This window comes from Rhineura floridana, chromosome 14 (assembly GCF_030035675.1).
Source record: "Rhineura floridana isolate rRhiFlo1 chromosome 14, rRhiFlo1.hap2, whole genome shotgun sequence".
NCBI classification, from domain to species: Eukaryota; Metazoa; Chordata; class Lepidosauria; order Squamata; family Rhineuridae; genus Rhineura; species Rhineura floridana.
This window is the reverse complement of record NC_084493.1, coordinates 28,692,427-28,716,841: the sequence shown is the minus strand read 5'-3', so window position 1 is coordinate 28,716,841 and position 24,415 is coordinate 28,692,427. Positions and strand designations below refer to the sequence as shown.

The 24,415-nt window shown below is 44.5% G+C and overlaps 1 protein-coding gene across 13 annotated transcripts in view; it reads left to right on the top strand.

Annotated features, from left to right (window-relative positions):
- LINGO1 (leucine rich repeat and Ig domain containing 1) overlaps positions 1 to 24,415 on the top strand; it is a 1,021,808-nt gene that overhangs the window by 942,647 nt on the left and 54,746 nt on the right. Inside the window, exon 2 of one of the 13 annotated variants that reach the window (XM_061595352.1) lies at positions 11,114 to 11,196. The exons of the other annotated variants lie outside the window; for them this stretch is intronic. The gene's annotated coding sequence lies outside the window, so the exon portion shown is untranslated. The remainder of the gene's footprint in view (positions 1 to 11,113; positions 11,197 to 24,415) is intronic. 13 annotated transcript variants of the gene reach the window in all.

Here is a 24,415-nt window from a genome sequence, read left to right as displayed (position 1 = left end):
GGCAATGATGTTGCTTCGGTCTCCCTGGTTTTCTGGGGTTCTGGGGTCCCTTTGTTTTCACAGTGCTTGACTGACTGCAGCCTTTCACAACCTGGTGACCTCCAAATGTTTTAGACTGCAACTCCCATCAGCCCCAGCCAGCACGGCCAATGGTCAGAGATGCTGGGAGTTGTTGTCCAGAAGACTGGGAGGACACCAGGTTAGAGAAAGCCAGTTAGATTATTTTAATAGCTAGATTTCATTTATTTATTTATGACATTTTTATCCTGCTATCCCTCCAAAGAGCTCAGGGGTAGCCATGCGCATTCGGTGGTGAAGCCGAGGTATTCTTCTCAGGTCATCCACATTCATTGTGCCCAGGGAGGTGCCATGGCAAAATGGCTGTTTTGCATGCAGAAGGTACCAGGTTTAAATCTGACATCTCCAGCCAAAAGGGGGTGGGGTGGATGCCGTCTTCACCTAAGACCCTGGACTAAGGCTAGGCAGTCCTGGGGGTATCCTATTGGTATGAAGCAGTGTCATGTGAAAGTTGTCAAGGGAAGATCTTTGATCCTGGGCTCCTACTGAGAGGAAGGGCAGGGTATAAATCTAATAAATAAATAAATCAATTCAGGAAAGGGAACATAGAAGAGAAGCTCCTAAGTTCAGTCTCCAGTTGAAGGACATAGACCAGGCATGGGAAACCTGTGGCCCTACCCATAGCTCAATGGCAGAGAGTCTGCCTGGCATGCAGAAGGTCCCAAGTTCAATTCCTGGCATCTCCAGGTAGGGCTGGGAAACACTCCTGCCTGAAACCCTGGAGAGCCACTGCCAGTCAGTGTAGACAATACTGAGCTGGATGGACCAATAGTCTGATTGGGTATAAGGCAGCTTCCTATGTTCTATATTCCAGCAGGAATGGAGAACAAGTAGCCCTCCAGATCTGTCTGTTTATTTTAGGATCTATATAGCACCTTTCCACTGAGGAGCTTGAGGTGACGTACATGGTTTTCTCCTCTCCCCCATTTTATCCTCACAACAACCCTGTAAGGTAGGTTAGGCTGAGAGAATGTGATTTGACCAAGGTCACCCAGTGTGCTTGCTATTTATTTATCTTACTACATTTAGATACTCTCATTCTGCCAAGGCACCTAAGGCAATTTGCAATTTTAAAATACTAAAGCAAATAAATTATAAAACATCAAGTTTGCCCTGGGGTACGGGACAGTCTGACTGGAGTAGACCCAGCTGCTGGTCTTCCCTGCCTCCCTTGCCCTCTTTCTCCTTATTTCAGGGCAGACGCAGAGCTTCATGAGCAAGTGGGGATTTGAACTTGGGACTCTTAGGTCCTGGCCTAGTAGTGTAACCATTACACCACACTGGCTCTCAGCATTGTTGGATCACAGCTTCCATCAACCCTGGTCATTGGCCGTTCTGGCTGGAGCTGATGGGAGCATTTGGAGGGCACCAGGTTGGAGAAGGTTTAGTTCTAAGGAAGCTTCATATCATCCTAGCAAATGAAAGATTAAATTAAATCCTTGACTTTGTTTCTGTGTGTGTTTCTTGAATTCCATGGGAAAGGCTGTCAGTCAGAAGGTCCCATGCTTACTCTCCCATGGAAGGAAGTTGATTGATACCTGAGACTGGGGTAGACCGCTGCCACTGAGAACAGAGCATAGAAAAGTACCCATGTGGCAGATGACATGAACATGCCAGGGATTAAACCTAGACCCTGTACATGCAACACATGTCTGCTACCACTGAACACATGTTCCAAAGGATTGCAGATGAGGAATAAGAAGTTAACCAACAGGCTTCACTAAAGAGGTGGCATCATCCAGCTCAGATGTCACTAACTTTGACCCTCCAGGTGTTGCTGGACTAAAACTCCCATTCTGCCTGACCACAGGCGATGCTGGCTGGGAATGATGAGAGTTGGAGTCCTACAACACCTAGAGAGCTATGGAGCCACAACCTGTGGAAGAGACATTACTGGCTTAGATAGATGAATGGCCTAACTCAGTATAAGGCAAGTTAGTTTGTAGTGTGTTAAGCGGCACGTGTACTGATGGTGCTGCAGCAAGAAGAACTCTCCAGGGTAGATGCTTCAAAAACAGCACGCCTGGAGCTGAATTCCCCTCTCAGCCAATTGCAGCAGGAAGCGAGCGCTGGGCAGTTCAGAAGGGCTCCAGAGGCAACTGTCTGCCTCCTCCCATCTCTCAGTTCCAGGGCCTCCTGCTGTCACTTAGGAGACAGGAGTTACGATTTCCTCTCGGGAAACCATCAGGTTTAGCTGCCATTACTTGCTCCCATTAAACTGACTTCTACTCCACCTGTTTATCCGTTTCAAACACGGAAACAATATCTGTTCTGAATTGAAATGGAAACCCTGGCTTTTGTTCTTTCTCATTTAAATTAGACGGGTGCACTTTTTCTGGGATTCGTTTTTACTGTCATTCAGCCGAGGGTGAATTCTCCCTTTATTATTGTCACTTCATTTTTTTTTTTTTTGTTACGGGAAGACATAGCGTGTGCCTCTTTGGGAAACACAACCAAACCAGAGTGGAGCTCGTGGGTTTCGCCAAGAAGGCTGGCTGCTTATGATTGCCAAACACAAACAAACAAATCAAAGGAGGATGCAGCTTTGCATGGGATTTGCATGTACTAATGTATATGTCTGTATGCACATTTGGAAATAGTGGGTTGTATTCAACTAAGTCCTACTCAGAGCAGACTCAATGAAATTAATGAACCAAAGGTAGTCTTGTTGGATTTACTCTAAGTAGTGCTAATGTTCAATAACACTCATAGGGTTGTGTTCAATGCTAATCCTATTTATAGGAGACCCACTGAAGTTCATGAACATGACTACCTTGGGTGCATGAATTTCAATGAGTCTGCTCTGAGTAGGACTGAGTAGTGATGTAACCCAACCACTATCATTTAAATAGAAATGCAATAATCTCACCCTAGTGGGGGAAGACTGTGACCAGGTGACCTGTGTGCCTGCTCAGTCTGTAGTCCAGGTGCTAACTATTGATGGACATCTTCAAGGCCCCTCCCGCTCTTTGTTATTTATCTTTTTCACCTACTGGGTATCTTTAACCAAACTTGGACCAGATTGCCCTTCAAATAGAAAACTGTCCTCTGTAAATAGGACATGTGGCCACTCTATCACCAAGCATTTCTCAGTGCACATGGCTGATGGAAACTTCTGTTGAAGTGTGTGGGTTGTTGCGTGAAACAGCATACGTTACATTGGAGTTAAGTTGAGCAAGAAACATCACAGAGGCATTAGATCAGGTTAAGAGTCTTTACTACATTATGGCTTAAGGCTTTAAGATTACATGTAGAGTTGCTCCCCCCCCCCCAGGTGAGAAGTTCTCAGTTCAAAGACATGACACAGAAGAATCAGCTCAACACAGATAGCTGCTAGAACTCTCCCAGTCTATCTTGATGCTACCATGGCAATGGCCTTGGCTGTCCGTTCCCAGACATAACTCCTTCTAGCTACAGATTTCCAGACTTGCAGACTTTATGGAAAAATAAACTCAGTGACAGTACAGTTCAATGGTCAACAATTCCCCCTTTTTCCCATCATGTCTGTAATTCATGACAACAATAACAATAATACATTTCTACAATACATCTTGCAATACAGTTTACATTTCAGTACAGTTCAGAACATCTCTGTACATTTAGCTAACACTTTATTCAATCAAACTTTGGCTGTACGCAAGTCAAATACAGTGTATCAGGATCCATTTCAACTTGTTTATGCATACCTGGGCTGGTAATTACCCCCACAGTAAATCTTTCAGGCGGTTTCCCTATGTTTGATCTTGTAGAACGTCTTAAAGGCACTAGGGCTTCTGCTCTCTCTGCCCCCCCCATTTGTGCTTGTGCTTGGCACAGCGTGCCCAGGATCCTCCATTTCCTCAACCTTACGTTTCTTCGATCTTCGTTTCCCACAAATGAGCTCATTTAACGCATCTCTGAGTGGAATATGTGTGCCCTCCACCTTTATGTCTAGATTTGGCTTAAATGTTTGTGCTTGTGTGTCATCTGACCCTGTAAGAATGACTGTTTCCCTTTGATCCCAAGGCTTTTCTGAGACTTTAATGCTTCTGCTCAGAACTAATTGCTGTGATTCTGGACACCAAACTCTGAAATATGCATTCTGTTGTGCTCTAGGTGCACATTTGCCACGTCTCTTAACCTGTGGCTTGTAAACTCGGCTGCGATGCACTCTTTCAGGCATCAGCCTGACTGCATTACATGAATACTGTGGCTGTGTGCTTTTAACAGCTGTCTTCTTACAGCTCTTACCGTCATTCTCTTTCTGCCTCATTAAACTTAAGGCATCAGCACACTTCACACCCATGGTCATTTTAAACTGCCCTTGTGTCATGAAACCCTGACAGACAACTTTGCCTCTTCTTTGCACAAAACATTTCCCTCTGTCAAACAAGACTGAAAATTGACAACTCACCAGTTTTCTCACAGACAACATGTTATGATGCAGATCTGGTACAAACAAACAATCTGACAGTATTCCAAGTTTATCAAATCTCACCAGTCCTCGGGCTTCCACATTCTTGCGTGATCCATCCGCCAGTAAAACAAACTCCTGCTCATCGGTAGACGTGTAAAACAAACTCCTGTCTTTAATTAATATATGGCTTGCACCGCTGTCAAGAAGCCAGTCAATAGGTCCTAAATCTTGAGACTTCTGTTTACAAAGTTCACACTTCCCTGCTTCAAGCCTCCTTCCCTGGAGTTACGCTTGACTGCACAGTCTCTTTGAAGATGCCCACGAGCCCCACAGGCATAACAAGATTTCAGCTGCTGCTGCTCCAGCTTGTGTTCCTGTTTGCAGCTGCTTTCTTCTTTCAGCTTGGCTCTTTGCTTTTCCTCAGCACTTTTCGCCTCTTGTCTCCGCTGCCATTCCTGGGTCAGCTTTTCCTCAATAAACACAACGTTCAGACCTCCGTCAGGCATGGCTTCGATTCCCATAACAAAATTATTCCAAGTCCCATCGAGTGAAGCCAGGATCAGATAGGTCTTCTGAAGGTCAGAGTGTTCCATGCCTTGATCCTGCAACTCAGCAAATAGGCGCCTGAATTCCGTGAGATGCTCACTCATTTCGCACTCACCCATGAAGCGCATCTGGTACAGCTTCCTTGCCAAACACAATTTAGATCCCGCAGTCTGTTGCACATGTAGGGCCTCCAACACGTCCCACATCTGTTTGGCGTTTGTAACATCTCTCACGTGTAACAGTTGAGAGTCTGATAGAGCCAGAAGTATAAAAGCTTGCGCCTTCTGATCTCTACGCGTCCAGGCCACGGTCAGTACCGCCGGAGGTGGTCCATCTATAATGTCCCATAAATCCTCTTTTATCAGCAAAGCCCGCATCCTCGGCTTCCAGCTGGCATAATTCTTTTCCATCAATCTTTCCATTGGCAAGCCTCCCCCAGACAGGTTTACTGCAGCCATCCTGCTCACCTCTGTCTGGCACAATCGATCAATCTGCCCTCTGAACTCCGTCTGCCGTTCAGACCAGCAACTTACTCTTGTGTAACACGCTGTGGATCTGGGCCCATAACCCTGTTGAAGTGTGTGCGTTGTTGCGTGAAACAGCATACGTTACATTAGAGTTAAGTTTAGCAAGAAACATCACAGAGGCATTAGATCAGGTTGAGTCTTTACTACAAGACATTATGGCTTAAGGCTTTAAGATTACATGTAGAGTTGCTCCCCCCCCCCCCAGGAGAGAAGTTCTCAGTTCAAAGACATGACACAGAAGAATCAGCTCAACACAGATAGCTGCTAGAACTCTCCCAGTCTATCTTGATGCTACTATGGCAACGGCCTTGGCTGTCCGTTCCCAGACATAACTCCTTCTAGCTACAGATTTCCAGACTTGCAGACTTGATGGAAAAATAAACTCAGTGACAGTACAGTTCAATGGTCAACAACTTCCTGGTCTTGGGCTGGTGAAGGAGCCCATTGTGTAGGGCAGGGCAGGTGTTGTAGAACCATGGATAGCTCTGAGTGAGCCACTTGCTCCAACAGAGGTTGACAGTAAAGTGAGCCTTTTTAAGCCTCTACTCCCAGACCATCTCTCCCAAGTTCCACCCCCTTGTTTAATTTCTTAAAGGGGAAACCCTGTGGCCTGACGATAGTGACTCCTCCTGCATTCCATGGCCTCCCATCTGGTGTGCTCCCTGCACTGCTGAATCGGCGAGGTACTGGGGTAGGCATTTGGTTCCTCAGGCTCAGGGCGAAACAGCTATGAAGGGCCTGGTTCAGGTTCTACAGACCCTGATGCTATGAGAGGTTGTTCTTTGGGCTCTTGCCTGCCAGCCCGAGGCTCAGTGGTCTCCCATTCTGCAATTTAAGGCTCAGAGCCCTCCATCTGCCCTGGTTGGTTCCTTAGCTGGTGACTCTGCACCCTCTGACTTTGTGTCTTGATAGTTGCTGGATATCGAGGTTGTGACAATCCCAAAGCGAAGCACTGCGTTTCTGAAGGCAAATGGCTACAATTTGGGGGTAGTGGTTACAGTGTTGGACGATGCCCTGGGAGACCAGGGTTCAAATCCCCACACAGCCATGAAGCTCACTGGGTGACCTTGGGCCACCCCTCAGCCTCAGAGGGAGGCAATGGTAAACCCCCTCTAAATACCGCTTACCATGAAAACCCTATTCATAGGGTCGCCATAAGTTGACATTGACTTGAAGGCAGTCCCTTCCTTGGGGGCTATGAGCCGCTAGAAATGTCTTGAATAAGAACCTGTGGTGTTGTCATGGCAGGACTCTGGGGCAGAAAAAAATAACAGCAGGAGGGGGCCCCAATTGCAAGAGGACTGGGGAGCCACTCTTTGAGGGAAGTGAAATAATTGCATATGACTCCCTCTAAGATCAATATATCCAGGATTTAATATTACCTAACTGCGCCACTGATAACCACACATGACATTTTCTTTGTACAGAGTCAGACCATTGGGTCATCTGGCTGGGAGCAGCCTTCCAAAACCTTGGGCAGAGATCTTTCCCACTGCCTGTTCCCTGATTCTTTTAAATGGAGATGCCAGGAATTGAGCCCAGGACCTTTTGCATGGAAAGCAGAGGCTCTGGAATTTAGGAAACCACCTTATACTGAGTCAGACCATTGGTCCATCTAGTTCAGTGGGGATTGAACCTGGGACCTTCTGTGTGCAAAGCAGATGCTCTGCCACTGAGCTATGCCCCTTCACCAGCTTCTACCAGAAAGCTATCATAGCTTCTCCCAAGGTGGGATTGCTAAGAAGTGTTGTTCTTCTCCACTGTACTGGCAGCACAGAAGCAGACTGTGGATTGGAAATCTTTGGTCCCTGTCTATCTGATGAAATATATGCAATCATTAGATCCAGGAATTACCCATCACTACATTTGTGCAGACTATACTTGAAAAAAAAAAAGAAAAAGTGAAGGTCTGAAACAAGGTGACCCAGATTTGAACATTTGGATTGTACATCCAATGCAAATCAAGCAAATTTTCATAAATACTCTTCATTTGTATAATTCACTCTACCATCTCCCCTGTTTGCATAATGTGTTCTGGGGGAGTTAAAAATGAAGCTCTGCTCCCCCTCCCCATTCACTGTAATGGGGAAGTTTAAAACAGCTATAACTCCCCCCCGCTCCTTTTCACATAACTGGGTGAAATCTGCAGTCATAGCAGCCCTTTCAGGGTGGATTAAATCTGCCAGATTGTAGGTAGATAGCATCCAGGGGGTTTCATGAAGGGCACCTTTAAAGTTTGATTAAAAAAACCCAAGAAAAATATTTTCTGCCAGAATTGGATGCAATTTGCAGGCCCAGTTGCCCCTTCTGAGAGGATAAAGCCTGCCAGGATTCAGGGTGATAGCTGCAATAGTTCTCCTGCAAAGACAGACTTTACTGTTTGGGGTTTGGTACAATACGAATCCTAAGGGTCCCTACAGAGTTCCCTCCCCATTCCCCAGTTCCTGCTGAAATTAGGCATGAAATAAGTGTTCTTTTGTAGCCAATAGCAACGGTTGTGCTGTGTGCTTGGTTGCGGTTTCTCTGTGTGGTGTCCATGACAGTTTCTTCAGTTTGCAAATGCAGCTGCAGGCACCAAAAGATTTGCAACTCCTCCGGCACTCACTACCACATTCTGCATTTTTTTTTCTGCCCTTGCATGCAATTGCAACATATGCTCAACCCTAAACTACTATTTATTGGACACTTTAAGGCTGCAGTATTATACACACACAGTCTCCCCATTTGTTAGGTGGTCATTGTTCCCATTTTACAAATGGAAAACTGAGGCTAAGGGAGAGTGGCCTGCACCAGGCTACACAGGTCAGTCTATGGAAGAAGCAGGATCCAAGCCCATGTTTCCCGGCTCCCTGCCCAACTCTATCCGGTGGTCCACTCTGGAATACCTGATTGTGTACATTTTAAAAAATCTTAATGGATTCTCACACCATCTTGCCCATTTCTTTCAGCTTTTTTTCTAATCTGCCAAGTGCTCTTTCTTTGGCCAAGTGCTCTTTCTACAGAGGGCCTATCCACATTTATTTATTTATTTATTTATTTTATTGCACTTGTATACCACCCCATAGCCGAAATTCTCTGGGTGGTTTACCGCATAATCTTGTTTTCAAAAAGCATGCTGAAATCAGCCCAAGGTCTAGAGAATGGCAGGAGTAGATTTTTGGCTTCCCCACGACAGCCCCATGACAGACACCTTTTCTGGGAAAATGGGACGCCACCCTCTTCTAAACTGATAGTATTGCAGAATGCCACTTTCTCTAATTAGATTTCCATATCCTTCTGTGTACTCCATGCCAGCCATATTTCCTGTCTTGTTGCAAAGTTGGAGTCACCCCAAACTATTATCTGGTGCCATTCTTTCCCTGCTGAACTCTCTTTGCTGTAACTCCTGATTTATTTTCTATCTCACTTCACCACTCCAAGACCACATCTGCACCAAACATTTAAAGCTCTGTTACATCACTTTAACAGCCATGGCTTTCCCTCCCAAAGAATTCAGGGAACTGTAGTTTGTTAAGGATGCTGAGAGTTGTTAGGAGACCCCAATGCCCTTCACAGAGCTGCAATTCCCAGAGTGGTTTGTTTATTTATTTATTTATGATACTTGTATACTGCCCCATAGCCGAAGCTCTCTGGGCGGTTTACAGTAACTAAAAACAAATACAATTCAAGATACATCTTTTAAAAAACAATTTAAAACACAATTTTAAAATTTAAAACAATATAAAACACATGCTAAAATGCCTGGGAGAAGAGGAAAGTCTTGACCTGACACCGAAAAGATAACAGTGTTGGTGCCAGGCACACCTCATCAGGAACATCATTCCATAATTTGGGGGCCACCACTGAGAAGGCCCTGTCCCTTGTTGCCAGCCTCTGAGCTTCCCTCAGAGTAGGCACCCGGAGGAGGGCCTTTGATCTTGAATGTAGTGTACAGGTGGGTTCGTATCGGGAGAGACGTTCCATCAGGTATTGTGGTCCCAAGCCGTGTAAGGCTTTATAGGTCAAAACCAGCACCTTGAAATGAGCTCGGAAACATAAAGGCAGCCAGTGCAAGCGGGCCAGAATTGGTTTTATATGTTCGGACCGTCTGGTCCCTGTTACCAATCTGGCCGCTGCACACAAGCTGCAGTTTCCGAACCATCTTCAAAGGCAGCCCCACGTAGAGTGCATTGCAGTGATCTAATTTAGAGGTTACCAGAGCATGAACAACTGAAGCCAGGTTATCCCTGTCCAGATAGGGACGTAGTTGGGCCACCAACCGAAGTTGGTAGAAGGCACTCCGTGCCACCGAGGCTACCTGAGCTTCAAGTGACAGAGATGATTCTAGGAGAACCCCCAAGCTATGAACCTGCTCCTTCAGGGGGAGTGCAACCCCATCCAGGACAGGTTGGACATCCACCATCCAGTCAGAAGAACCAACCACTAGCAGCATCTCAGTCTTGTCTGGATTGAGCCTCAGTTTATTAGCCCTCATCCAGTCCATTGTCGTAGCCAGGCACTGGTTCAGCACATTGACAGCCTCACCTGAAGAAGATGAAAAGGAGAAATAGAGCTGCGTGTCATCAGCATACTGATGGCAACGCACTCCAAAGCTCCGGATGACCACACCCAACGGTTTTATGTAGATGTTGAACAGCATGGGGGACAGAACTGACCCCTGCGGAACCCCATACTGGAGAGTCCAGGGTGCCAGCAATGTTCCCCAAGCACCACCTTCTGGAGGCGACCTGCCAAGTAGGAGCGGAACCACTGCCATGCAGTACCTCCCACTCCCAACTCAGCCAGTATCCCCAGAAGGATACCATGGTCGATGGTATCGAAAGCTGCTGAGAGATCAAGGAGAATCAACAGAGTCACACTCCCCCTGTCCCTCTCCCGACAGGGCGACCAAGGCTGTTTCTGTGCCAAAACCAGGCCTGAAACCCGACTGAAATGGATCCAGATAATCAGTCTCATCCAAGAGTGTCTGGAGCTGGCCCGCAACCACTCGTTCAAGGACCTTGGTTTAACAATCAGTCCCTCTTCTCAGGAATTGTAACCTGGTGAGGGGAATAGGAGTGTCCTCACAATGCTCTGCACTCTTCACTAACTACAGTTCCCATGACTCTTTGGGGGAAACCATGATTTCTAAAGTGGTATCATAGTGCTTTTTAGTGTAAGGTGCAGATGTGGCTATTGCCACAAGGTGCAGATGCCGCTTTGGAACAAACTCATGTCTCTAGAATGAGATTAGGATTGTTGTTGGGTTTGGCGGTGCTTTGAAATGGTGGTGGAATGTGGACTTGTGCTGGTTAGCATTTGAAACTAAACCATGATGGATGATTTCAGGGCTTAAAAAGGAAGGGCAACATAACAGTTTGAACCAGCCTCCTCCAATGTGGTGTCCTCCAGATGTTTTGGACTACATGCCCCATCAGCTCCAGCTAAGATGGTCAGGGATTATGGGAGTTGTAGGCCAGCAACATCTAGAGACTTGGAGGAGGCCGGTTTAAACAAAAGAAGGAAACAAATAGTTGAGCCCCAATATGGGAATCTGTGCACTAACAGAGTATTTGGCATTTTATAGGCCCGAGAGTGAGGTGCAAAGAGTTGTACTATTGGCCCCCAGTGTGGTGAATCAACACAATATGGAGATTCTCTCCGTGATGGGTAAGCTCCACTTGGCTTGATTAGGAATCAGGTTGCTATTTCTTGAAAAGCATTTAAATTGGGAATGGGAAACCCATGGCCCTCCAGGTGTTGTTTGACTGCAGCTCCCATCAGTTCCAGCCAGCATGACCAATGGTCAGGGATGATGGGAGATGTAGATCCATAATATATGTGGGGCCTCACGTTCCCTACCCCTGGTTTAGATAAAAGCTCATTTGTTTTCAGGGAGTTTCCTCTCAGCTCATAAGATTGGCAGATATGTACTGATACCGTTGTGCACATGTCAGAGCCTGGACGTAATTCATTACAAATAACAAATTACTTGTAATTCATTACTTTTTTGAGGAATGAGTGGGTAATTCCTTTACATTTTGATTGCAATAGTACTAGGAGTAATTTTATTACTTTTGTGGAGTAATTGTAATGTTTCCAGCATTACTTTTGGGCATTCCTTGGGGGGGGGAGCAGGGCAAGTCTTCTGCTCCTCTGAATTGTAGATGAAAATCATGTGCCTCAAACTGGGCTTCTGCGCAGTGTCACTCTTCCCTCGTGCTCTGTGGAAGGGCAGGAGGCAATGAGGGAGGAGATGGAGAGTGAGACGGGGTGGAGTGGAGAAAACAATTGTTTAAAAAAATGGATGGTGGTGGTGAAGAATGGAGTGGAGGAAAAAAGGAGCCAGAGGGCAAGAACATGGATAAAGCAGGAGGAGGAGGCAGCAGCAAAATGGAGATGAACTGTGGAGGTGAAAGATGACAACGTGTGTGTGTGTGTAAATACTGTGTTTGCACTTGGCACACAAAGTGGCCTCCACCACCCTCTCTGACTACTGTGCTGCATTTGCAGTATTTTTACATTTCTGCATCTCAGGGGAAAATGTTTTCTTGGGTGAGTGTCCCTTAGTTGATGGCAGGGCAGGGTCCTTGAGGTGGGTCCGGAAGATTATGCTGGCTGGCTGGGTGGGGGGGTTGCACTTGGTTTGACATGCAAAGATCTGAGTAGTGGCCTCTGCCTGCCTCCCCACCTCCCTTACCAGTGGAGAGACCACCATTGCTATCTTATGGATAAAAAGAATTATTCTATTACCTCTGTATGTGTGTGTTTATTTTTTATTTTGTTTTAGTCTACTTAGATGTGCAGCAGCCAAGGCCAGCACCTTGTAGGCATTTTTTTAAAAAAAGTAACTGAAATGTAATTGTAGTGATTACTTTTGAGAAAAAGTAATCAGTTACTTTCAGAGCGATTGTAATTGTAACTGTAATTACTACTTTTTGGGGCCATGTAATTGTAACTGTAATTTATTACTTTTTTAAAGTAATCTTCAAAGCCCTGGCACATGTGCATCATCATGTTGCTTTCAGGAAATTATAGTTTGGTTTCATCTGCCAATATCATCCAGTAGCTCCAGCCATGATGGACTATTGCCTGGAAATCCAGCTCTTCCTACCCCGTTTTTAAAAATATGCCCAGAAACAAGAAGGGTTTTAGATCTGAGCAGGGAACAACAACCACATGCAGTGTTTAAACCTTAGCAAGAAATAATCAAAAAAACTGATGCATATTTTAAAGATACTCATCAAGCAAAAGGCTGTTTGTTAGAGTGTTTTGGTTATGTATGTCAAAGCCATCAAGAAAAGAGTTTGTTTTTGCTTTTAACTGAGGAGTTAATATTAAAGAATGTGCATCCCTGCACATACAAGGCTGGTATTTTGAATGCTGGTTACATGTGCACAGAATCTTGTTTAATATGGGCTCCATTTGGAGGAAGGGCGGGTATCAATTCAATAAATAATACTAAAATAATTAATATTCTTCAGTTGAAGAACTTCTAGGACATCTAACGTTTAGTTTTGTAATACAGCTGAACATAACAAGCTGGACAAATTTCTATATGAAACCAGGTCATAAATAATATTGGTACCATCACAAGATAGATATACTTGAGCTACTCATGTTCTGCTGATAGGGATATATGGTTGCAACCAGATTTGTAAGCTTGCCTTTTGCTCTAGCAGTTGTCTTTCTATAACAGAACCTGCTTTTCATTAGAAAGGGGAAGGGGGAACAGACTAAAGAAGAACATGCAGTTCAACCACGGTGTGAAGGGGAGGAATTTGATGGTGGAATTGCTGGTTCCTTGGATTAGTGAAGGCAGCATATCCATATCCATACCCAAAACTGCACACTTAAAGTCCCAGAGTAGAGTCTGAAGCAGAGATGGTCAACATTGTGATGTCCAGATGTTGTTGGACACAATTCCCATAATCCCTTACTATTGGTTGCGCTGGTTGGGATTGATGGGAGTTGTAGTTCGAGAACATCTGAATGGTACCATGTTGGCTACTCCACGTCTGAAGGCATCTGGGGCCACCACCTTGCTGAAGCCTGTCATGTCTAGGTTTGGACACTGCCTGGATGAGAGCCTGCTCAGGGTCCACATGAGGGTTGCACGATGGAAGAAAGTTAGGATATATAACAAATTAAATAAAAGCTCACAGCACAATCCCACCCTTTATTCATTTCTTTTTCTTTTTCTTTTTCTGGCATTTTATATGCCACTCAATTAACCACATCCTCTGGGCGGCTCACCAGTTTAAAAACAAGAAGATGCAGCAATGCTCACAACTAATGCAACATCTGCATTGCAACACTGTCCTTGTGACAAACAAATGCAGCTGAGAACAGTTGGGTGGTGTTTTGTTTTTGTTTTTTAAAATCTGATCCATTTTATTGTTGAATGAAACAATAACAGCAAATATAGACATAGCCATAAATAATGTAAACTCAAACAAGTGAGAGACACAGAGGAGAAAATATTTGTATGGAAGTAAAAACTAGCCTAGAGGCAGGGAGGCTGCAAGAATGATCATGTTCCGTTTTTTGTCTCGCTTTCTCCACCTTTGTCTCTGTCCGTCCCCTTTTGTCCTTTTTCTCTGCAAGCCCCTGGGGCCATATTTTATTTTATTTTATTGTTATTAGATGAATTTTGACAATAATCCAGGGAGTGACAGGAATCTGGCTGTCAGGGAGAAAGCTCTGTAAAAAGGGGTGGGAAGGGGAGTGAGGAGGAGAGAACTGTTTGCTGCTACTTATCTTCAGCCACAAAACAGTGTCACCTTCAGAATCAGGGTTCCATATCACTGCCTTTTTCCACACTGGCCCATTTATTTCCAAAGCAAAGTGACTGCACAGCCGTTTGAGGCCTTGAACAGCTGGAGAACGTGGGTATGCTCTAGCGACCAAGGCAAGGTCTCCTTTGGCTTTGACAAAAGACAAATGCAGGCGCTTTGGCACTGTACTGTTGTCCTCAGCAGAACAATGGAGTCTTGCCATGCTCCAGCTGTTCTGGTTTACCTATTTTCTGATGCCTGTCCCTGATAAATTACTACCCCTTGTTTTTTCCCCCAAGAGAATGCTTATGTAAGAACAGAAGAGCTCTGGATCAGTCCAAAGTCCTATCTTGTCCAGCATTCTGTTATTCCAGTGACCAACCAGATCCTGCAGTAGGCATATGTGCAATAGCACTCTCCCATTCATGAGCTCCAGCAACTGGTATTCAGAAACATACCAAGGCATTTTTAAGTAATAGCTGTGTGTCCAAGTGGACACCCAATCCTAGCTTTTGGACACCCAGTGGACACAATGGACACATAAAAATTGAAAATTTGAAATATTGACTAGAGGTATGCAATTTTAGTGAAACTGGACGGAAACAGTAGAATAGGGGCACATTATGCAATACTTCTTAGGGTTATTTCACACCACCAGTCTTTCTGAAAAATGTCTTAATGAAATCTCTCTCCCTTTGCACTGTGATGTCTGGTTCTCTGTACCTTCATTCTTTTTTCATAAGAATTCTACTACAGCAGGGTGTAGATCATAAGTAGTAATTTTTAATTTGCTTTTTAATTCATGTATTTACTGGTAGATGGGCAGGCTAGTAAGAATTTTGCTAGGGTTGTAACTTGGGTAAATCCATTTGCAAGGCTGTATTCACTAGGTTTGTTGGGGGGGGGGGTTAGTTTCAACCACTTTTGCCCCAATCCAAATGTCATGGTAGAGACTTCCACGTGTAAGCCATCTGAATGAAAAAATGGACACACAATAACAATTCCTTAAAAATGCCCTGAAGCATACTACCCCTGATACTGGAGATAATGCATAGCCATCATGACTTGTAGCCACAGACAGGCCTTTCCTCCATGAATTTGTCTAATCCTCATCCAAGTTGGTGGCCATTACTAATGAATTGTGGTAGTGAATTCCATCGTTTACCTATGTGCTATACCCAATACCCAGGGATGACCAGCACAGTGCTGAAAGAAGTTTGACAATTGCCCTATGGCAATGGGTCAAACTGAACACTAGGGCAGGGGTTCCCAAGCTGTGGTCTGTGGACCACCAGTGGTCCACAAGCTTCATTCAGGTGGTCCACAGCATATCCACATAAATTATGCATATTGATTTTTAATTATAATTCTATTGCTTCTTTTATTTCTTATAGTATATTTTACTGTATTATCATTTGAATCCTGTGGAATGCAAAGTGTAATTCACCAAAATGCAACATAAACAATAAGAGAAGCAAGAAACATGCCATTAAAATCATGCAGCATCTAGTACAGTACATTACAATTGCTAAAACAGGCATAAAAATCATGAAGTGGTCCACGAAGACATCAGCAATTTCCAAGTGGTCTGGGTGGGGTGGAGTTTGAGAACTACTACATTAGTGCATACATGCACTTTCTGGAAGATTGCAAGAGATAGCCAAAGCCAGTTTACCTGAAGGATCACCTCACCCCATATATGCCCACTTGACCATTTTGATCTACACAACTAGTACTTTCTGAAGTGCCACAGAATGTTCATTCCACACTTGCAAGGAATCAGTCTTTTAGTGTGGCAGCTCCTACCCTCTGGAACTCCCTGCCCATTAAAGGATTAGGCAGGCACCTTTGTCGAACTCTTTTTTCGCACCTGCTAAAACCTTTTTCCATTTAGGCAAGCCTACCCAGACATGTAAAGCTGGCATGTATCTTAATCTTTTTTTCATTTAAGATGTATATTTTTAATCTCCTCATTTTATTTCTACTTTGATTTTTTTTAAAAAAAAGTTGTTTGAAATGTTGATTTTTGTGCTGATAGTTTTAATATCTATCTATCTATCTATCTATATATATATATTATTCTTTGGAAACTGCTTAGAGGTTTTACTTAACAATTAAGCAGTGTGCAAATTTATCAGATTTGCACTTTCTGAAGCAATATGGAAACCAAAACAGCCTCTCAGCGGCTTTTGATACCATCGACCATGGTATCCTTCTGGAGAGGCTCACGGAGTTGGGAGTTGGTGGTACTGCTTGGCAGTGGTTCCGCTCCTACTTGGCGGGTCGTCTCCAGAAGGTAGTGCTTGGGGAACATTGCTCGACACCGTGGGTTCTCCAATGTGGAGTCCCACAGGGGTCAGTTCTGTCTCCCATGCTTTTCAACATCTACATGAAGCCGTTGGGTGCGGTCATCAGGAGTTTTGGAGTGCGTTGCCATCAGTACACTGATGACACACAACTCTACTTCTCCTTTTCATCTTCTTCAGGTGAGGCTGTCACTGTGCTGGACCGTTGCCTGGCCACGATAATGGACTGGATGAGAGCTAACAAACTGAGGCTCAATCCAGACAAGACTGAGATGCTGCTGGTGCGTGGTTTCTCTGATCAGGTGGTGGATATACACCCTGTCCTGGACGGGGTTACACTCCCCCTAAAGGAACGGGTTTGTAGTCTGGGAGTCTTTTTAGATCCTTCCCTGTCACTTGAGGCTCAAGTAGCCTCGGTGGCACGGAATGCGTTCTACCAACTTCGGTTGGTAGCCCAGCTACGTCCCTACCTGAGCAGGGAGGACCTCACATCAGTTGTACATGCTCTGGTAACCTCGCGATTGGATTACTGCAATGCGCTCTACGTAGGGCTGCCTCTGAAGACAGTTCGGAAGCTACAGCTCGTGCAAAACGCGGCGGCCAGACTGATAACGTGGACCAAGCGGTCCGAACATATAACACCTGTTCTGGCTCGCTTGCACTGGCTTCCAATATGCTTCCGGGCCAGATTCAAAGTGCTGGTTTTAACCTATAAAGCCTTATACGGCGCGGGACCACAATACCTCCTGGAACGCCTCTCCCGATATGAACCTGCCCGTACACTACGTTCTACATCGAAGGCCCTCCTCCGAGTTCCGACTCATAGAGAAGCTCGGAGGGTGGTAACAAGAACTAGGGCCTTCTCAGTGGTAGCCCCCGAACTGTGGAACAGTCTCCCCGATGAGGTGCGCTTGGCGCCGACGTTACTATCTTTTCGGCGCCAAGTCAAAACCTTCCTCTTTTCCAAGGCATTTTAATCTAACTTAATCTAGTTTTATCATGTGCTGTAATTGTTTTTAGTTTTCTTACTCTCTTATATTGTTGTTGTATTTTATTATGGGATTTTATTGTATATATTTGTATTTCTTTGTTGTACACCGCCCAGAGAGCTATGCTAGTGGGGCGGTATAAAAATTTAACAAATAAATAAATAAATCCTTCATAATCTGCACTTACCCATCTTTTGTGATGCAGTTCTCCAACCCAGTAATGTTTACTAAAATGCATAGATTAGGAGAAAGTATGCACAAAATGAATATGTTGGTGAAAATTACATACAAAAATGCATTGTGTTAGGAGAAATTGCTTGCAAAAACATGTACATTAGTCCAAACGGCATACAAAAATGAATTTATTAGGAGAAATTCACACTAAAATGCTGAAGAATTTTCATGAGGATTTTTTAAAAAATCTGCAAATTGCAGCAGAAATGAACCGAATTTAAGATTAGAAAAATAAGAAACTGAGAAAATCCATATTGACAGATCATTCCATCCCTAGGTGAGGCAAAACCTTTATCTTTGAAGGGGGAAGATGGTAATAGGCAGCAGAATGAAGTTCAGCTCACTATCTGCACAGACAAGCCAGCTGGACTGCGTAGCAGCTGAATGCCCTCCAACCAATGGGCCTCCTCCCCTCTTTACACAGGCAAGGGTTTGGGGAAGCAAGCCCCATTTTGAGCTTGATTGAGGGCCTTACATAGGTTTGCACCCAATTCAATATCGGGCAAGGGGAGATTTGCTTTTCAGATTTCTCCCCCTCTTTCTGATACTTGCCTCATTCCTGATCACAGTACATTTGCAACTACCTTTAGCCAAGTTTATACATACTGCAAAATAAATGGTAAAACTGCTCTGGGGCTCTGTGAGCTTCAAGTGGGGCATTATGTGTGAATAACAATTCCACCACTGTAAAAAAAAAAAAAAGCCAAACAAATCCCAGATCCTCCTTGCACACTGACAGCTTGTGATAAGGAAGGCTAGGCAAGAACCCTTTTCTCTGACACCTATGAACATGACATTGCATTTTGGAGATGGGCATTCAGATATGCAGTCTCTCACCAGCTCTCTAAAGTGGTATAGCTCAGGAACAGTCTGGACCTAGAGATGTGAAGGCCTGGGAGAAAAAAAAACAGGAAAAGGGGAGAGGACTTTTTTTCTCCTTGAAAAATTGAGAAAAACTGAAAGAAACCAGGAAAAAATACTTTTTTCCCAGATTTTTTCCAGGCCTATTTTGACCCCGATCTGTGATTTTGTGTAGAGCAGGGCTTTGACAGAGTGGCAGCTGCATCTCAATATGCACACTGCAGGCACTGCTGAAATACAAGGATTGTGCATTGCCGCACACTGATTGTTTTGACGGAGCATCACTGAGCTGCCATGTTAGCTTCATTGGTGTGACACGTAGCACACCCTGAATGAAAAACTGAAGGATCTTCCTATGACAGGTTATTGCTGAACTGCCAAGCCACGCTCACATACATGAGCAATGGATTTGCCACAGATCCTCTGACAATTCATAGATGTAAGGTAAGGGAACTCTAGTGTGCTTGCAACTCCCCTTTTGTCACACAAAGAACATTGCCCAAATAAGGGCAGTGGTTTTTAGCAGAAAGCAAGGACTGCCCTTAGTAAATTGGGATGGTAGCAGTTGCAGCTGATGACCATGAGCTGGTGGGGCTGTGGTCAGGGCAGCTAATGAGAGGCAGAGCCGGGGGTCACTAGAGGCAGAGTCAACTTGTTCTGGTTTTCTCCCCATCCTTCTCCCTTGCAAAGATACAGTGGACAGGAGGAGGATCAAGATGGTGAGAGATTTGAAAACCAAGTCCTATGAGGAAGGATTGAAAATGCTGGGTGAAGAGGAGAGTAAAGGGAGTCATGATAGCAGCCTTTAAACATCTGAAGGGCTGTCACACAAAAGACAGAGCAGACTTCATTGTCACTCTGGAGGGTACGACTAGAACCAGTTCCTTGGAACATCACACCAAGCTTCAGAGATGCTCCAAGTGTCTCTCATGCTCAGCATGACTGTAGGAACAAACCCCAGCCCTTCTTCCCCAGCCCCAAGCTAGGAAGAGTAGACTGATCTTTGGAATTGCTGTAGACCTGGGCTTTGGAATTGCTCACAAAGCAGTGAGATGTCTTGGGATCAGCAGTCTCTAGCCCTTTGTCTAGCTCAGAGAAAGGGTGAAGGAAGCTCTGAGACGTCACATGGAATCTTGGAGAAGGTCAGAAATCAGCAGAGAGTGTGCATTTCCTCAATTGTTTCTAAAGTCAGTACAAGGCCTATGAGATCCCCCTCCCCTTTTCCTGGTTTTGGAGAAGGTAGTGGGTCTCCCAAAAATGAAAGATGCACTTGCCAGTGGTGAGTTTATGAATGCTTTGGTGGACCCCTCTGTTAATATCCATGTGACTCTTCACCAATTCCGTCCACTATCTGCCTCCTCTCTGCAGCTCTGCTTTTCCACCAGATTCCTTCCAACAGAATCTCTCACCTTGGTATCTCAACAACATTGCTCTGTTGCTCTCTGCTTGGTGACACATGCAATGGTACTATCAAGATGACTTTAAGACTTCTTCACAGTGCTGGTAGTCTAGTTGTACTTACGATGTCAGGTTAATCATGCTGTATCAGTGCTGCTTGTCATAGCAGTCTTTGCAGCTGCATTGGCTGAGAACACCTTGTTGTGCCTGTGTGTTATTGAAGGAACCCCCGTTATCGCCTCTGCAATGCTCTGACTGTCTGAAGTGTGCTCAGTGATAACTGTGGCTTAACGATGTTGTAGGCAGATAAACAGTCAGATAGAATGCGGTGATTTGCGCCAGCTGAGGACGCGCTTCGCCATGTATTATTGCTTGCATAATCCCACTCCAGAGCTGCAATACGACTGATACAACATCAGCCCTTTGCATAATTAAAGTGGCGTCACATTAATTAGAAGGTTATTTTAGGGGATGTGCCATAAGAATGCAAATGTTTCTCATAGAATCATCCCCACTCTAAATTAAACATAACAAATGTGAAGCTGCTGCAGCAAAAGAAACAACCTTTTACTCTTACTTCTGGTAGCATTGCCTCTCTGTTTTGTCTCATTGCAGGGCAGACATGTTGTTGGCTGAAGGGCTTCATTTTAGTATATCTTAGAACAGGGATATCCAAGCTGGCACCCTCCAGATTTTTTTTTTGGACTACAGCTCACATCCCTAATTATTGCCTATGCTAGATGGGACTGATGAGAGTTGTAGTCCAAAAATCTGGAGAGCACCACATTGGTTACCCCAGCCTTAGAATCATCTGCTCGCTTATGTCTGCAATATATGGTTTTTAGTATGCTGTTTTCCTCAATATACCATTTAGAGCTAATGCAACCTACTTTAGGAAGTACATTAGGAAAGAATTGAAAATGAAACTGTCGATATCATAATACCGTTATACAAAACTATGGTGTGACTATGGTGTGCCTGGAATACTGTGTACAGTTCTGGTCGACTCACCTCTAAAAGGATATTGTAGAGTTGGAAAAGGTTCAGAAAAGGGCAACCAAAATGATCAAGGATCTGGAGCAACTCCCCTATGAGGAAAAGTTATAACATTTGGGTCTTTTTCATTTACAGAAAAGGTGAGTAAGAGGTAGCATGATAGAAGTGTATAAAATTATGCATGGCATGGAGAGAGTGAACAGAGAGAAGCTTTTCTCCCTCATAACACTAGAATTTGTGGACATCCAAATAAGATGAATGTTGGAAGATTCAGGCAGACAAAAGTATTTCTTCACACAGTGCATACTTAAATTATGGAATCCTTTCCCACAAGAGGCAGTGATGGCCACCAACTTGGATGTCTTTAAAAGAGGATTAGACAAATTCATGAAGGATAAGGCTATCAGTGACTGCTAGGCAAGATGGCTGTGCTCTGCCTCCACGGTTGGAGGCCGTGTGCTTCTGAATACCAGTTGCTGGAAATTGCAGAGGGAAGAGTGTTCTTGTGCTTAGGTCCTACTTGTGGGTTCCCACAGGCATCTAATTAGCCACTGTAAGAACAGGATGCCAGACTAGATGGGCCTTTGGCCTGATCCAGTAGCCTCTTCTCATGTTCTTGGACTGACTTCAAGTCGATCCCGACATATGGCGACCCTATGAATAGGGTTTCATGGTAAGCGGTATTCAGAGGGGGTTTACCATTGCCTCCCTCTGAGGCTGAGAGGCAGTGACTGGCCCAAGGTCACCCAGTGAGCTTCATGGCTGCGTGGGGATTCAAACCCTGGTCTCCCAGGTCGTAGTCCAACACCTTAACCACTATGCCACATCTTTTCTTGCATCGTTGTTCCACTTCAGGGTTTCTTCACCAGCAAGTTAGGATTTCATTAAAGAGGGACTCTTTCATTTAATCAGGTTCTCTCATTCTCGTTCCTGGGCCACTTCACTAACTTTGTTGATATTTTTCAAAACTTTCCTAAACATTCTCCAATTTCTCCTTTTTTATTATTTATTTCTTAAATGTTATACCCCATCTTTTGATTGTAATAATATTTTGAAATAAAGTTAATTAAAATCAATTAAAAGGCAAACAGAGCAGAAAGGAAGGAAGGAAGAAGCTGGCAGCTTGTTGCCGTTGTAGTAAAGAATAAAATAAATTCTAAAAAGCTAGACAAAAGGCCAAGCCACCAAAAGTCTTGCTAAACAGAATAGTTAGATGTCAGTAAATGCTCATAGTGAACATCCCTGAGGAACACATTCCATAAATTTGGACTTATTACCATGGTAGAAACCTACCTTGTCTCCAAAAGAAGAAAATCTCGGAACAAGATTAGCATAGGGGTGGCAAACCTCAGACCTAAAGGCCAAATGCAACCCCCCCCCGGCCTCTGCATCTGGCCCTGAAGACTCTGTCCAGGTGACACCCCTTCTTGTCAGCCCCCCCCCCCACTAGCCCTGCTCTGTACCTTCTCCAAGTGCTTTTTCTGGCTGGACTGTGTCCTTGGATAATGTTTCTTGTTTGCCTGAATGAAGAGATGCAGAACGGGATGCGAAAAACTCAGAGCTTTGCATGGCTGCAATTAAACTTCTGTACAAAGGTAATGGTCACATCCATTGCTTGTCCCACTTTGGCCTCTGGTCATGCCCATCACTGGCATGCAGCCCTCAGAAGGTTTCCCATGAAGAAATGTGGACCTTGGATGGAGAAAAAGGTTCCCCATCCCTGCTCTAGTATTAAAATGAGGAGGGGCACCTCTGGGCGCAACCCGGGTTTGACATCCAAATAGTCTGGCTGCCGTTCCAAGTTCCACCACAGGGAACTGAGGTCAGCCATCACTTATGCTTACGGATGCTTAACTATAGTTTGGTGTGGTGGCTGAACTGAGAAACTAGGGTTTGCTATCTGTTGGCAAAACCAGAATCAAAAATACTGTTTGTGCAGCTTACATGCTCCCCATCCCCCATTGTGTCCTCATAATAACTCTGTGATGTAAGGTAGGCTGAAAGAGAGTGCTTGACCCAAGATCACCCAATGAGCTTCATGACTGATTGTGGGTTTCAACATGGATCCTAAATCTAAGTACTGCATCCCACTGCCTCTCAAAAACAATGGCTTCGTGTAATGGTTGCAATGAAGCCAGGTCAGCAGGTCACTTGATTCCAGTTCCAAACAAGATTGTACGTCTTTCAAAGACTATTGCAAACCCTGGGATTTCATCATAGAGCTTTCTTGTGAAGCTTGGCATCTTGTGCTTTCAAAAGCCACATATTCTAATGTCGACAGCCATTGTGGGATACACAGGAACCCTGTGAAATGTCAGTGTTTTGCTCTCTGTCTTGGTGCTACAGCTTGCGTCTGCTCCGCTTCCTTCCACCTCATTCAAAATCACTGGCAAAATACACACTTTTCCTATTTCTGCTCTTCCAAATAATTATGGAGGAGTGAATAAGCCTGCCAATACGTCTGCTTCAGATCCTTTCCAAGACTGCAAAATGCATTTGAGATATTGTGTGTGGGTGTTAGCACCTGCAAAGGCTGCCCATCAGAGGCCTAACAAACTTTTAAAGTGCTAGTCCCAGAATGCCTTGGGACAATTTATCACCTTGTTGCCTTGGCATAGGCATGAGGCCTGGAGTAATAATAATAATAATAACTAAAGTTGTAATAATAATAGTCGTAACAAATAATAATGGGTGGTATCTAATGCACTCATTCTGTTAGCTTGGGGATTTAAACTTGCAGATGGAACTTCCCCCTCCCTCCCTACACATGCCCCATGCCTTCCCTAAACCTGCTCCAGAGGTTTGGACATAAACCCTGAACAAATTTAGTGGGCGGGGGGGGGAAGGAGCAATGTTTCGTTGCACAAGCGTAAATCCTTGTGCTAGTAGAATGATTTACTTAGTGCTACATTGTAAACAAGCCGATGATGGTGATGATGATGATAATAAATAATAATAATAATAATAATAATAATGATAATAATAATTGATAATAGCACCATGCTCGTATATAGCACTGTGGAGTGTTCCACACACATCATTCACATTGCAGCTGAGTAACTATGAATGGCTACTAGCCACAATGTCTATGTTCTACCTATGAATGCCAGTTGCTAGGAATCACAAGTGGGGAGAGCACTGTTGTGCTCAGGTCTTGTTTGAGGGCTTCCTATAGGCATTTGGTTGGCTTTGTGAGAACAAGATGCTGGACTAGATGGGCAACTGGCCTGATCCAGCAGGGCTCTTCTTAAGTTTCATACCCCTGCCATAGCTCCTGAGGTGCCCTCCCAGGGACCATAGAATTTCAGCCTAAGCAACATTAAAATGA